The 12,436-nt window shown below is 47.9% G+C and overlaps 1 protein-coding gene across 1 annotated transcript in view; it reads right to left on the bottom strand.

Moving 5' to 3' along the window:
• The window catches only part of KCNB1 (potassium voltage-gated channel subfamily B member 1), a 111,701-nt gene extending 110,405 nt beyond the window's left edge, over positions 1 to 1,296 (bottom strand). The window contains exon 1 of the mRNA XM_086331445.1: positions 961 to 1,296. The gene's annotated coding sequence lies outside the window, so the exon portion shown is untranslated. The remainder of the gene's footprint in view (positions 1 to 960) is intronic.
• Between the last annotated feature and the right edge of the window lie 11,140 nt (positions 1,297 to 12,436).

Here is a 12,436-nt window from a genome sequence, read left to right as displayed (position 1 = left end):
CCCGGGAGGCCCCACCCCGGCCTTCCGCCGCCCTGGCTCCGTTCTGCCGCCTGGGGCGCTGTCCGCCCCGTCGAGTGCTGAAACTCGCTTTTCTCTGGGTCTCCCCGTCGAGGGCCGCACCTGGCCCCGCCATGCGGAGAGGAGGGCAGCTGAATGAAAAAACTTTTTATTATTTTTTTAAAAAAATACTTATCTTTTCCTTCCCCTGCTCCGAGATAATTAGGATTTGAAGGCTGGGTGGAGGCGGCGGGGCGGTGGCAGGGGGATTGCTTTTTCTAAACCTTTAAAGATTTGGGGGAATTCTGGAGCGTTTCAGGTGCCCACCTGTCGGTCACAACAGATCGGATAGTCACGACAGCCCCACTGTCCTGGAGCGACCCCTCTCCCCAAGCCACACGGGAGCACCTCTTGAGGTCTCTCCGGAGACGAGGTGAACACTGAAGACGCAAAGCCAAGCTCTGCGCGGGGTCCCGCCCCTCCCTCCGCGCCCCCTGCCCCACGGCGGGGGTTGGCGCACAAAGTCCGGGGGACCCACCTGGCCCGTCCTCTCCTAGTTCCTTCCCCGCCCCCTTCTCCTTCTCCTCCTCCTCCTCCTCCTCGCTCCTCTCCTGCGATGGCTTTTTATAACTCCGGGTTCTGCGCCTTTCCCGGGGCTTGGAAGGGAAGGGGTGGGGGAGGTGGGAGGCGGAGAAAGGAGCTGAATTTTCTGGCCTTTTCAAAACGAGCCCTCCTCCCTCCGCGCACTGGTGATCTCAGGGCTCCTTTGAGCCCCTAGGCATGTGAAGCTCACGCCCTACCCCCTCACCCAAGAATGAGGATCGCGCGTCTCCCCCGAGCTCCGCCACCCCCCCACCCCCCAGCCTGAAACCGCGGAGCCTGGGTAGACCAACAGGCCGAACCGCGACAAGCGAGCCCCTCTCCTGGCACCCCTGTGTACCCGCCGCGCGCCCCAACACTCACCCCCAGGGTGGCCGCTTCCCAGGGCCAGGGACCGCGCATTGCCGCGGTCGCCCGGGCGCCCCCGCCCGCGGGCAGCGGCGGACCCGGGGCCGGGCTGGGCCCGGCCTACGCCGGCCGGGCAGGCGACGCGCCGAAGCTGCAGGCGCTGCGGGGCCGGAGCGCGCTCTCCGAGGCTGGGGGCGCGGGCGGGCGCTGGGGGCGCGGGCGGCAGGACTGAGGTCGGGCGGCGCCTCGCGATCCACCTCCTCCTCTTCTGCTCCCGCGGCAGCGGTGGCGGCTGCTTGGGCGAGATCAACAAGTCGGGGCTGAGCTTGGCTCCGCGCTCGCTGCGATTCTGTCCCGCACTTCTGAGTGCCCGGAGTCGGGCACCGAGGCGGGACGGCGCCACCTGCGGGTTGGAAGCGTGCTCGCCTCTTAACTCCTGCCTGCCCGGCCCGGCCGGTTGGTGAGGCTGGGGGCGGGTTAGGGATTTGGGCAAAGGATGTGCCCCTAACGACTGCCTGCCTCTCAATTCCACCTTCCTTCATCCGGTCATCAGTGTGGCTTGAGCGCCTACTGTATGCAAGGTCCTGAGATAAGAGTCTGAGATACAGCTGTAAACCAAACGCAAACATCCAGCCCTTGTGGAGCTGGTTGGAAGCAGATCAAAACCAAGAAAGTCAAAGAATATGTCAGACCGTGATAAGCGCAGAGGAAAGGGAATGGGGGATGGGGGTAGTGGTGAGGAGGGAGGGGAGATGGAGTGAGGGGGGAGAATTGCAATTTTAAATAGCCCTTGGTTTCATAAGCTTCCATTCTAGACTCTAAACTCTAATTCTAGAAATGAATTCTAGATTCTAGCGGGGGAAGGTGAGCAATGAGTATATCAACAAATAAATATCCAGTGTGGCAGCTGGTGATAACTGCTAAGAAGAAAAATAAAGCAAGGTGATGGGAAGAGAGAGTGAGGGGCAAGCTAGCTTATAAACCTTGATGATTCATTCATTCATGTTACTTTGGACAATTGGTTTTGAGAGCTTCTTGTGTGCCGCGTCCTATGCCAGGCTCAGCAAGGAACATGTCCTTCCCTGGAGCTCCCTGTCCAGTGGGGGAGAATGGGTGGACCGAATAATCTCCAGAAACGAATGAAAATGTTGAATAACTTACCTGGAGAAGTGAGCAAGGCCTCCCTAAGGACGCCACAGATGGGCCCCCCATGTTTACTCTTCTTTTTTCGTTTAAAGATTTTTAAAATGTGGGCCGTAAAAAGTCTTTATTGAATTTGTTGCAGTATTGCTTCTGCTTTATGTTTTTTGGCCGTGAGGGATATGGAATCTTAGCTCCCAGGCCGCGTTTGGAACCTGCACTCCCTGTACTGGAAGGCGAAGTCGTAACCAGTTGACTGCCAGGGAAATCCCCACTTGTCTACTCTTTCAAATACGTATCTCCCGCCTGGTAAGTAAATGGATGCTGTGGACACAGCAGGGAGCCCCTTGTGCTGGAGCAAAAACTGAACAAGTCACAGTGCCCTAAGGTACAGGTTCCCCCCCCCCCCACCCAACCCCAACCCTCTCCTTCATTTCTAAAATTGAGATTCATTTCCACATAGTTGCTATAATATTATTATATATTTTAATCAGTTCATTTCTCGCCATCTCCATTATCATGATCCATGTCCCAGAGGCCATCCTCTTGTAGGCAGAGGCCACAGATGCGGGTAGACATCCTCCAGTGCCCAGGTCAGAGCCCCACAATAAAGAATTCTCCAGCCCTGAATGTCAATAGTGTCGAGGTCGATAAACCTTAGATCAATTTAATAGAAGGCAAAGGTATTTCCCAGTCTGAAAATTTTATTCTCTCAGCCAGTAATTAGTGAGCACCTACTATGTTATGTGTCAGGTTAACAGGCTTCCCTGGTGGCTCGGCGGTAAGGAATCTGCCTGCCAATGCAGGAGGCGTGGGTTCAATCCCTGGGTAGGGAAGATCCCCTGGAGAAAGAAATGGCAACCCACTCCAGTATTCTTGCCTGGAAAATCCCATGGATGAAGGAGCCTGGCAGACTACCGTTCAAGGGGTCACAAAGAGTCAAACACAACTTAATGACTCAACAGCAACTACTCTGAACACTGGAGATACAGTGAGACTAAATCAGGCAGCCTCTATACCCACGGGTTTTTATTCTGGTGGGGGATACAGTTAATGAACAAGTAAATGAATAAACCAGATTATTTGAATAGTGAGAAATGCTGTGAAGAAAAATAAGTGAGAGGAAGTGAGAGACAGCATGACTGGAAGAGGCATCAGCAACTTTAGATAGGGTGATAAGGCAGGGAGGGCTTCCTGGAGGAGGTGTATATCTAAGATGAGAACCTGAGGGCAGGGAGAGGAAAACCATGTGAAGTTCTAGGGAAGGAGGTACAGGCAGGGGAAACAGAAAGAGCAAAAGTCCTAAAGTAGAAATGAGCTTGGAAAAAGAGGTTAGAGAGGTGGATGGGATCAGGCCAGGCAGATCCCTGTTGGAATTTTATTCTCAAGGTAAAAGAATGAGTTTGGCTTTTTTCTTAATCGTAATGGGAAGCCATGACAGAGTTTTAAGCAGAGAAGACCCATGTGCTGCTATATATTTTGTGGTGACTCTTCTGGCTGCTGTGTGCTTTACAGAATTTGGGGGACAAAAGGTAGCAGCAGGAAGACCCATCATGAGGCTTCCACAATTGTCCGGGTCAAAGATAATGTGGTTTGGACTGGGATGGTGGCCGTGGAATGGCTGGGCAACTTCACAGTCACAGGGCTCTGACAAGGGAGAGTCCTCGGCAAGCCCAAGGCTAGATATTCCATGTCATCCAGGTTCATCACTCCAGGTGGCCTGATTCCTGCAAAGTTCTTACTCTGGCTCCAGATTCAGATAAAGATCTGTGTACAGTGGATCTTAGAAGCGCAGATAGTACAAACAGCTCTGTAACTTTTTTTTGCAAAAGTCATGTTGCTACTACTTGTTTACTCATTTACTCAGTGCAAAGGATTAAGTGCAAACTTACTCAAGAAGGAAGTGTGGCTAGTGTCTCAGAGAGTGAGTTCTGGAGTCAGAACGACTGGTGCCATTTCTTGCAGCAAGAAGTTTTTTTGGGCAAGTAGTTTAACCTCTCTGAGTCTTGATTTTTTTCTGTGTAAAATAGGGATGGAAATTATTATGAGGAATGCATAGAAAGCATGTACTCACTGCTAGCTCTCATCATCTGATAGATTATAGGTTACCCAAGGGCAGGAAGTGGTCTGTCTTGCACATCTCAACTATCAGAATACTTAACAGGATTTTAGAGAATAAGGATATTTAGTTATCTCACATAAAAATTCAGGAAGAGGGTGGTATGAACATTGATTAAACAGCCCATTATGCTATTAAGGACCTTGGCTTCTTCCATTTTTTGCTCTGCCTTATTCAACATATTGGCTTTTTGTCCCAAGCTTGTTGCCTCATAGTCACAAAATGGCTGCCACCACTCCAGGCACTGGCCTCCATAAAACCATATTCAAAGGCAGAAAGGAGATGGTCAATGTGGCAAAAAATATTTCTCCTTTTATGCTTTTATCCCCCAGCAGTCTCTACCAGGTTCCATTTCATGGGTCACTTCCATACCAATCACTGTCAAAGGAAATAAGATTCATACCAGAAGCCTAGGCCAATTACTGCCTTTACAAAATTGAAGTTTATTTAACAAGGAAGAAGTGGAGATTAAAGTTGGGTGGTAAGTCAACAGTGTCTGCCACACTATTCCCACAGTGCCCAGCACAATGCTAAGGACAGAGTAAATGCTCGATAAATACTTATTCAATGAACAAATAAATCCTCTTATAGGAAGGTATATAAACACCTATGAATAATATACATCTCTGACTCCAAGCATATTCAGTCCTATTAGTGAGGATGGGGGCAAGCTATATGGGCAATAAAACTGGCAAAGAATTCTCTTATGGCCCTTTTCTCTGACTCCAGGCCTTTCATGAGGAGTCCCCCCGAGATGATTCACAGTCTCAAATCACCTGAACTGATATTTGTACATATCCTCTTAAAAGAAATGGCCAGAATGTAAGCAGTGTGCAAGTCCTCTGGGCAATCCCATATGCTAAATAGCAGAGGTTATGAGCTGGTTATCTGCAGTCTTTGGTTGTATAGCCATCACAGGGTTTTTGGTTTGTTTTTAAGTCAACATCAGAGGAGTTTACATGAAAATTTGGATTTCTGGATTCTCTTGAAAAATTAGAGGAACTGATTAGCACTGGCCCACATTCCTGTGTAACATGGCAATTACAGCTGTCACAGAGGCGTGGCTGGCCTTGAATCACAGCTGTACCCTTCAGGCAGAAGGTGCTCTCTACTTGGCTACAGTCCCTACACCTTAATGTTCCTCACTCAAGTCACTTTTCTCATTTATGTTGCTTTCCTCATCTTGGTATAAATTTAAGCTCATGCTTGTTGTGCACAAAGGCATGGAAGTCCAAAGAAGCTGTCTTGCTGCTCTCTGTTTCCCCAGGCTCTGCAGAGTGCACAGTTTAGAAATTTTATTTTCTGAGTGAAAAGACTATAAATTATTTGAAAGCATTTGGTCTTCATTTCTTAGAATTTTCCATCAACATGAGAAGAGAGACTATCTAGAAGTAAAGCCAATGGAAGGGACTGTAGAGCCCAGAGACTGAGATACTGAGTCCTGTCAATGTTATAGAGCTCCTGGATCCAGCCATGCCTGAAGGCAGTGCCTCTGGATTTCCCACTTATGGGAACTAGTAAATATCTCTTCTTACCTAAGCCAGACTGAGTTGTGATTTATGTCATTTAAGTCCCAAAGAGCCCATCTGATTCGATTCTCTCCACTAATCAGAAGTTTACCATCTCCTTATAATGCACTTATAGGAAACAGTGCAAAAAGAGTAATAAAACTTAGAATGCCCCACAGAGGAGCCTTGCATTGAGAGTTCAAGTATAACCATCTCATTTTACAGGTCAACCAGTGAGCGGGCAGCCGATTACAAGCACTAAGTCACAGACTATCTCCTGCTCAGGCCCTCTTGGCAGACTGCCCACTGAGAGGTGTTGAGAGCTTCCCTGAGGCTGTGTGAGGTCAAGTCAGCCTAATTCATCCATGTAAATACAAATGAATCCCCCTCTAAGCTGGGCTGGCAGAGACATGTCCGTCTGAAGTCAGATTTTTTTCTTGGACTCCAAACTACCAGGCATCACTTATTTATAACCCCACTAAGTGTCTTACTCAGGTTTCTGGGCACTTCTGGGTACCGAGAACTAATTAATCCCCTCCCGCCTCTGCCCATGGACCCTTGGGAAGGAATCATTGTTTTCCGAGGGTGGTTATGGGGGTACCCAAAGGCTCAAGGGAAATAATGGACATCTCTGAGTGGCTGTCACTCGGGACAACTGCTCTATGCTATGGCCTTGCCCAGATACAGTTCCAGTAGCCCCAGGGATTTTTCTAGCAGCTTGGATTCTGGTTTTTTGCCTGTTTTTCTTTTGACCCAATAATAATAATAAAATCAGATAATAATAATCATAATCATGAGTAAAATGGGGTTAATGATAGAATCTACCTCCCAGGGTTGCTGGGAGAGACTAATGAGATAAGGCACGTGATGTGCTCAGCACCATGCACAGCACTAACAAGTTCATATTAAGACAACATGAGTAACAATACTAACAACCACAGTAACAGCAGCTAACATTAAGCAGTTAGCTGTTGGCTGATCCTTGAGTGACCAGATGTTTGATTCTAGCGCCTGTTCTATGCTAGCCTGATTACCTTTATCAAGCCCTGAGTTTCTGGCCTAGGTTTCTGGAAAGTGGGTGTGCTTGGTTTTCTGATCAACCTAAACATTTTCCCATTCTTCATCTTTTGCTCACCACCTACCTATCAACCCAACCACCCATGTGTCCACCCATATACTCAGCCACCAAACTACCCAGATATACACCCACCCATTTATTTACTTACTTACCCATCAATCTGTGCACTCACTTGCTCACTCATCCATCTTTCTTTGCATTCATCCATGTATTCTACCCAGTATCCATCTTTCCACCCACTCATTCACTCACCTACCATTTATCCATGCATCTACCCACCCATATAGCATCTTTCCATCCATCTGTCGTTCTACCCATTCATCCAATCCAGCCATTCACCCATCCATCCATATACCCAGTCACTTAGCCACCTATTTATTCATTCACCTACCATCCACTCACCCATGCCTCTACCTACTCATTCATCCCTACCCAATCACTCATCCAGCCCAGATATTCACGCATCTACCCACCTAGTCACCCACGAATCTATGCACTTTCTCAGACATCCCCACCATCTACCACCTACCATTCTGAAGTGTTTACTACAGGTAATGCTCTGTGCTAAGCCATGGCCTGATCTCTTGAACTCCCGCCCTAGGAGAAAATGTGGACGCCACCAGAGGGTCCTCACAGAGGGAGACTGGTAAACCTTCACGTAGTCCATGAGCCCCTTGCTGGCCTGGACTTTGCCAAACGCACTGACTTCCATCCAGGGTCTGTGGCCAAACAATGATGAAATACAGGATGGACTGAGGCATGGCCTTCCAGCAGAGCAATTACAGGTAAACTGATACCTCTTCCCCACAGAAGAGCCTGGGAACTCCAAGACGCAATAGAAAAGGCACGAGTCAGCGAAAGGAGGAAATCAAAGCCACAGAGATCAAGAGCTAATTAACTGATTCTCCGAAGATAATATTTCATTAAATCCAGCCCTCCTGGCCTTTGGGGACTGATCTCTCTTCTACTTCTTTCCCATCGCCCTTGTCCACGCTGACCTGATCTTCTCTGCCTCCTCTCTCATCTGCCTTCCCTAGTTTTATACTTCCTTGACTCCAACCTCCCTGCTGCGACAAGGGTTGACCTTTAAAGGCATAAGTGTGACCAACTCATTCCCCATAAAGTCATAATCCTTTATGACTCCTCACTGTCTAGATAAAGGAAAAACTCTCCCAAGTTGAGAAAAAGGCCGTTCACTTACATATTAGCACATACTCCCCAAGCACCGACTAGGTGTTGAGCTTAGGTTGCATGCTGGGAATGCGGCAGTGGTGAAACCAACCCTCTCCTGGACTCACATTTAAACAGGAGACATAAACAGAGGCATTTAAAAATAATCGAATATCGATACTCACTGTGAAGGAAGGAAGTAGAAGTGTGAGAGTACGAATAATTGGAACCCCTGGAGTAGGAAAGGGCAACTCACTCCAGTATTCTTGCCTGGAAAATTCCATGGAGCCTGGTGGGATACAGTCCATGGAGTCTCAGAGTCGGACATGACTGAGTGACTGAGCGTGCATGGAGCCTTATATCGTATTGTATACTATTTAATTTTTAAAAGTGGGCTGTGAAATATTTCCCTCTTGATTATCTTAGCATGTATCCAAGAATCATGCATGTCATGACAGTCAATCCTCATGTTCTGATTTTAATCACATCATGTCATGCTATCTAGTTGCTCAGTCATGTCCAACTCTTTGTGACCCCATGGTTGCATGGCTCCTGGTCCACCAGGCTCCTCTGTCCATGGGATTCTCCAGGCAAAAATACTGGAGTGGGTTGCCAGTTCTTGCCCCAGGGAATCTTCCCGACCTAGGAATCAAACCCGGGTCCCTCACACTGCAGGCAGATACTTTACCATTTAAGCCATCAGGGAAGCCCAAAAATCAATACAATCTTCTGCCAGAACATAATGGGCGATTGTCAGGATGGTGGTATCATTTCTGCTGAAAGGTTCGTTGCTTTAAAACCCTCCTTCCTTTAGTAAACATCTGCTGCTGTGCTGTGTAGAAAATGGTGATGCTCCCTGTCCTCCTTCTTGGGCTGAGCCCCAGGAAGTTTGTGCTCAGAAGTAGAGTCCTGTCCACCTCCCACCATGCAGACAGTCCAAGCAATGATTATTTATTTACAACAGCTAACACAATCGGTGGTAACGACTTCATAGGCAGCCTCTAAGTGCAGGGAAGATGAAAAATTAACTAAATTGGAGAATAAAAATGCATAGGGAATCAAAAAAAATAATGGGAAGGAAAGGCAGTGACTTCAGCTCAAGAAATCCCTGAGAGAGTGATGATGCTGATGAGTCTTAAGTCAGAGTGATCATCAAGCCATAAAGGTAGAAAGGAGAGCAGGTGCAAAGGCCCTGGGGCAGGCTAGAGGGTTGAAGGAGATAGAAGATGGCAGCTGTGGCTAGGGCGGAGTATGGGAAGGCAAGAATGGCCTGAGAAGGAGTGGCAGAGAAAAACAGAGGAGGAGAGAAAGACCATGTAGGTGAGGGTTGTCTGGAGGTGTCTGGATTTTATTGCAATGGAGTTGATGGGTTTTAAACAAGGGAGTAACTGATCTGATATTTACCATCAGGGTGTAAAAAAACCTCTCATTCTCCTCATAACTTTCACTCCTTAACCCCTGGAAACTACTAACCTACTTTCTGCCATTATTGACTTACCGATTCTGGACATTTCATATAAATGGAGTCATACAATGTGTAGCTTTTTGTGACTGGCTTCTCTTGCTAGGTATATGTCTTTGAGATTCATCTACGTTGCACCATGGAACAGCACAGCATTTCTTCTCGTTGACAATTAACGCTCCGTTGTATGAACATACCACGTTGTGTTTATCCACTCCTCGGCTGGAGGACATTGGGGTTGTTTCCACTTTGGAGTTATTTAATATCGACTCTTGAGTGACTGTTTAATTCTGATATGGAAGCTACTTTTCTGTGTTGGGGTATTCAAATGTCCATTCATAGACTGATAATGGAAGTAAATGACAGATGCATTTCTTAATGTTCTTACCTGGCAAAATAAAACTCTGGAGTCTTTCTGTTAACTTTTATGGAACAGAATCTGAAAGGTCAAAACCCTGGAGCTGCAGACTGCTGATAAAGTCAATGGCTCAGAGAAGCCAAGTGTTGTCCCTCTGGCCCTGCATGTGGCTCAGACCAGGAGTGGTAAAAGAGACAGCATAATGCAGCACTTCTCAAGCTGGGGGACAGTTCCCCTCCTCAGGCACATGTTGGTCTCCTGGAGAGAAAGACTACATTTCCCAGTCTCCTATGCAGTAAAGAGTGTCATGCAACTAAATTGTGACCAATGAGATAGAAGTAGATTTTTCTCTTCTTTGCTCCTCTCTCCTTCCTGCGAGCTGGAATGTGGACAAAATGGCAGACGCTCAAGCAGCCATCCTGGACCCTGAGGTAGAAAGCACTGGTTACAGATGCTGGAGGGACCAAAAGGAAGAGCCTGGTGACTGTGGAGACGCCACACCACCTCTTGATCTGTATCTGTATGGGAGAGAAAGCAGTGTCTGCTGTGTTGAATATAAACAGCTTAAGGTGTAAAGTACTGCTTGTAACTTCCAGACGTCTGTCACAGCCCAATCCAATCCCACCAAATGTGCCTCCGTGGCCCCTCACAGATGAGGAAACTGATGTGACATTTGCCTCAGGACAGCATTTTTTCTCAAAGATTTGAGAGAAAAAAAAGGAATTTTCCCTTTTCAAGTTTTCCCAAAGCTAATTTAATTAATTTCTTCCCGGGAATTCCTTGGTGGTTCAGTGGTTAGGACTCTGCATTTCACTGCAAGGGGCATAGGTTCGATGCCTGGTCAGGGAACTAAGATCCCACATGCCTCGAGGTGTGGCCCCCCAAAAAACCCACAAAACTTCTCTCCCCTTCTTTTAAATATTAAAACAAATGCATGTATTTACATTAAGCATAGGGAACATGTGGCAAATTTGTGAGAGACTTTCTCTGCTTGCTTTACTTTGAGTGGTGAGCCTTTTCCCCAAGGTCCTCTATGGACACCTGGTCCCTCCTCTGCCCTCAGGGGGATTGTTGATAGATTCTGAGCCTGGTCTCAGGAGGCAGGGAGCCTGTGATTGAATCCCAGGTCTACTACTTATTAACAACGTGATCCTGGCCAGCCACTTCACTCTCTGACCCTCAATTTCCTCCTCTAAAATGGAGACGGTCATGTCACTTGGTGGGAGGCTGGGGGGTGTGACTTGATTCTGTCCATGAAAGGCCGCTTCCCAGAGCCAGGCACTCCGGTGATCCATTCCCTTCCCAGGCACTAAGCTCGCCTCTCTGGACATAGTCGAGTCTCAACGGAGGCAGTCCACAAACAAGGATGATTTGATGTATTTCAGCACATTTCCGCTCGACAATATCATATTAAAATAGAATTCTTTATTAAAACAGCAAGGCGAAACAATCACTGCTACTCACAGAACACCGTCTTTAAAAACAACAAAAAACATCCAGATTAATGTCATTGGGCCAGAAGATTCAACTCTCAGGGCCGGTTTCTCCATCTGGAGAATGGGCAGGTGGGATGTCCCCCCGCTCACTGTGGGCGGGAAGCACCGGTGGGAGATGACCCAGGGTGGCCCTCGCACTGGGCGTGATGTGCCCCTGTGGGGTGGGCACGTACTCCTCTTCCCGTCCCCTTCACCCTGTAACTGTCGAGGACCAAGTCTCAGGGTGCTGCTGGCACGGCCCTAACGCCACTCAAACACCTGTCTGTTCCCTTTGTAACTCAGAAGAGACAGAGCTCGGGCTCTAAGCCTTGGTGACACCAGCACAGGGGACCCCTCCCCAGCAGATTTATCTTTCACAGTCACTTTCTATTCTTGGCAGCAAGTGATACATGTTGTCAGTTACCGGCAGTGGAAAAGAAGCTCCCTTTTTAAACAAATTTAAGTTTTAAAAAATGAGACCATTTAAAGGAAATAAACTGGTAAACAACAATACAAAATACAGCAAAAAATAAAAATCATGATGTGGTACAGAAATACTCCATTAGGTCAACTCCATTAGGGTATTTCCGACCTTGGTATTTCTAGAAGAAGAAAGGAAAAAAAGAAAAAAGATGAAAACAAAGGTGGGTTCAAAGCACTTTCTCCCAAGCTGTACTTGATCTCCAATACCAGCTGGGGCTGCCTGGTGGGAGAATTGTCTCTTCCTAATGATTGTGGCTCCAAGGAGGTGTCCCCTTTAAAGAGAACAGGATCTTTTTTGAACATGGGTGAGAATCTAGTCTCAGTGACAAAGCAGCCCTAATGTGGAAGGTTATAATCAGAGGGCTTTTCCCGAGCGCATCAGGGTAGAAGCCACGCGCCAGAGATCTTCCCGGAGCTATTTCTGCCGGCCTCCTTCCTTCCCTTCCAAGTCAGGATAAGGCAGCTGAGGGTTGCCATGGAAACCGGCTCCTCCTCCCACAGGAGGCTGCCAGCTCCGATTTCCAGCAGAGTTAAGAAGCAGGCGGCAGCAGGGGTCACCCAGGCGTGAAGATGGGTTTCCCTAGGGATATCCTGCCTCCTGCCAATCACAAAGACTGTCTGGGAATCCTGGGGCTGCCTGGAGGCTGGGGGCCAGGGAAGCCCCCAAGCCCTGGTGCCTCTCTGAGAAAAGACTAGAC

The sequence above is a fragment of the Bos grunniens genome, chromosome 13 (assembly GCF_055505025.1).
Source record: "Bos grunniens cultivar Pamir isolate PY7600 chromosome 13, Bosgru_T2T1.0, whole genome shotgun sequence".
Classification (NCBI taxonomy): domain Eukaryota; kingdom Metazoa; phylum Chordata; class Mammalia; order Artiodactyla; family Bovidae; genus Bos; species Bos grunniens.
The sequence above is the reverse complement of the archived record's forward strand: the minus strand, read 5'-3'. Positions and strand labels throughout refer to the sequence as shown.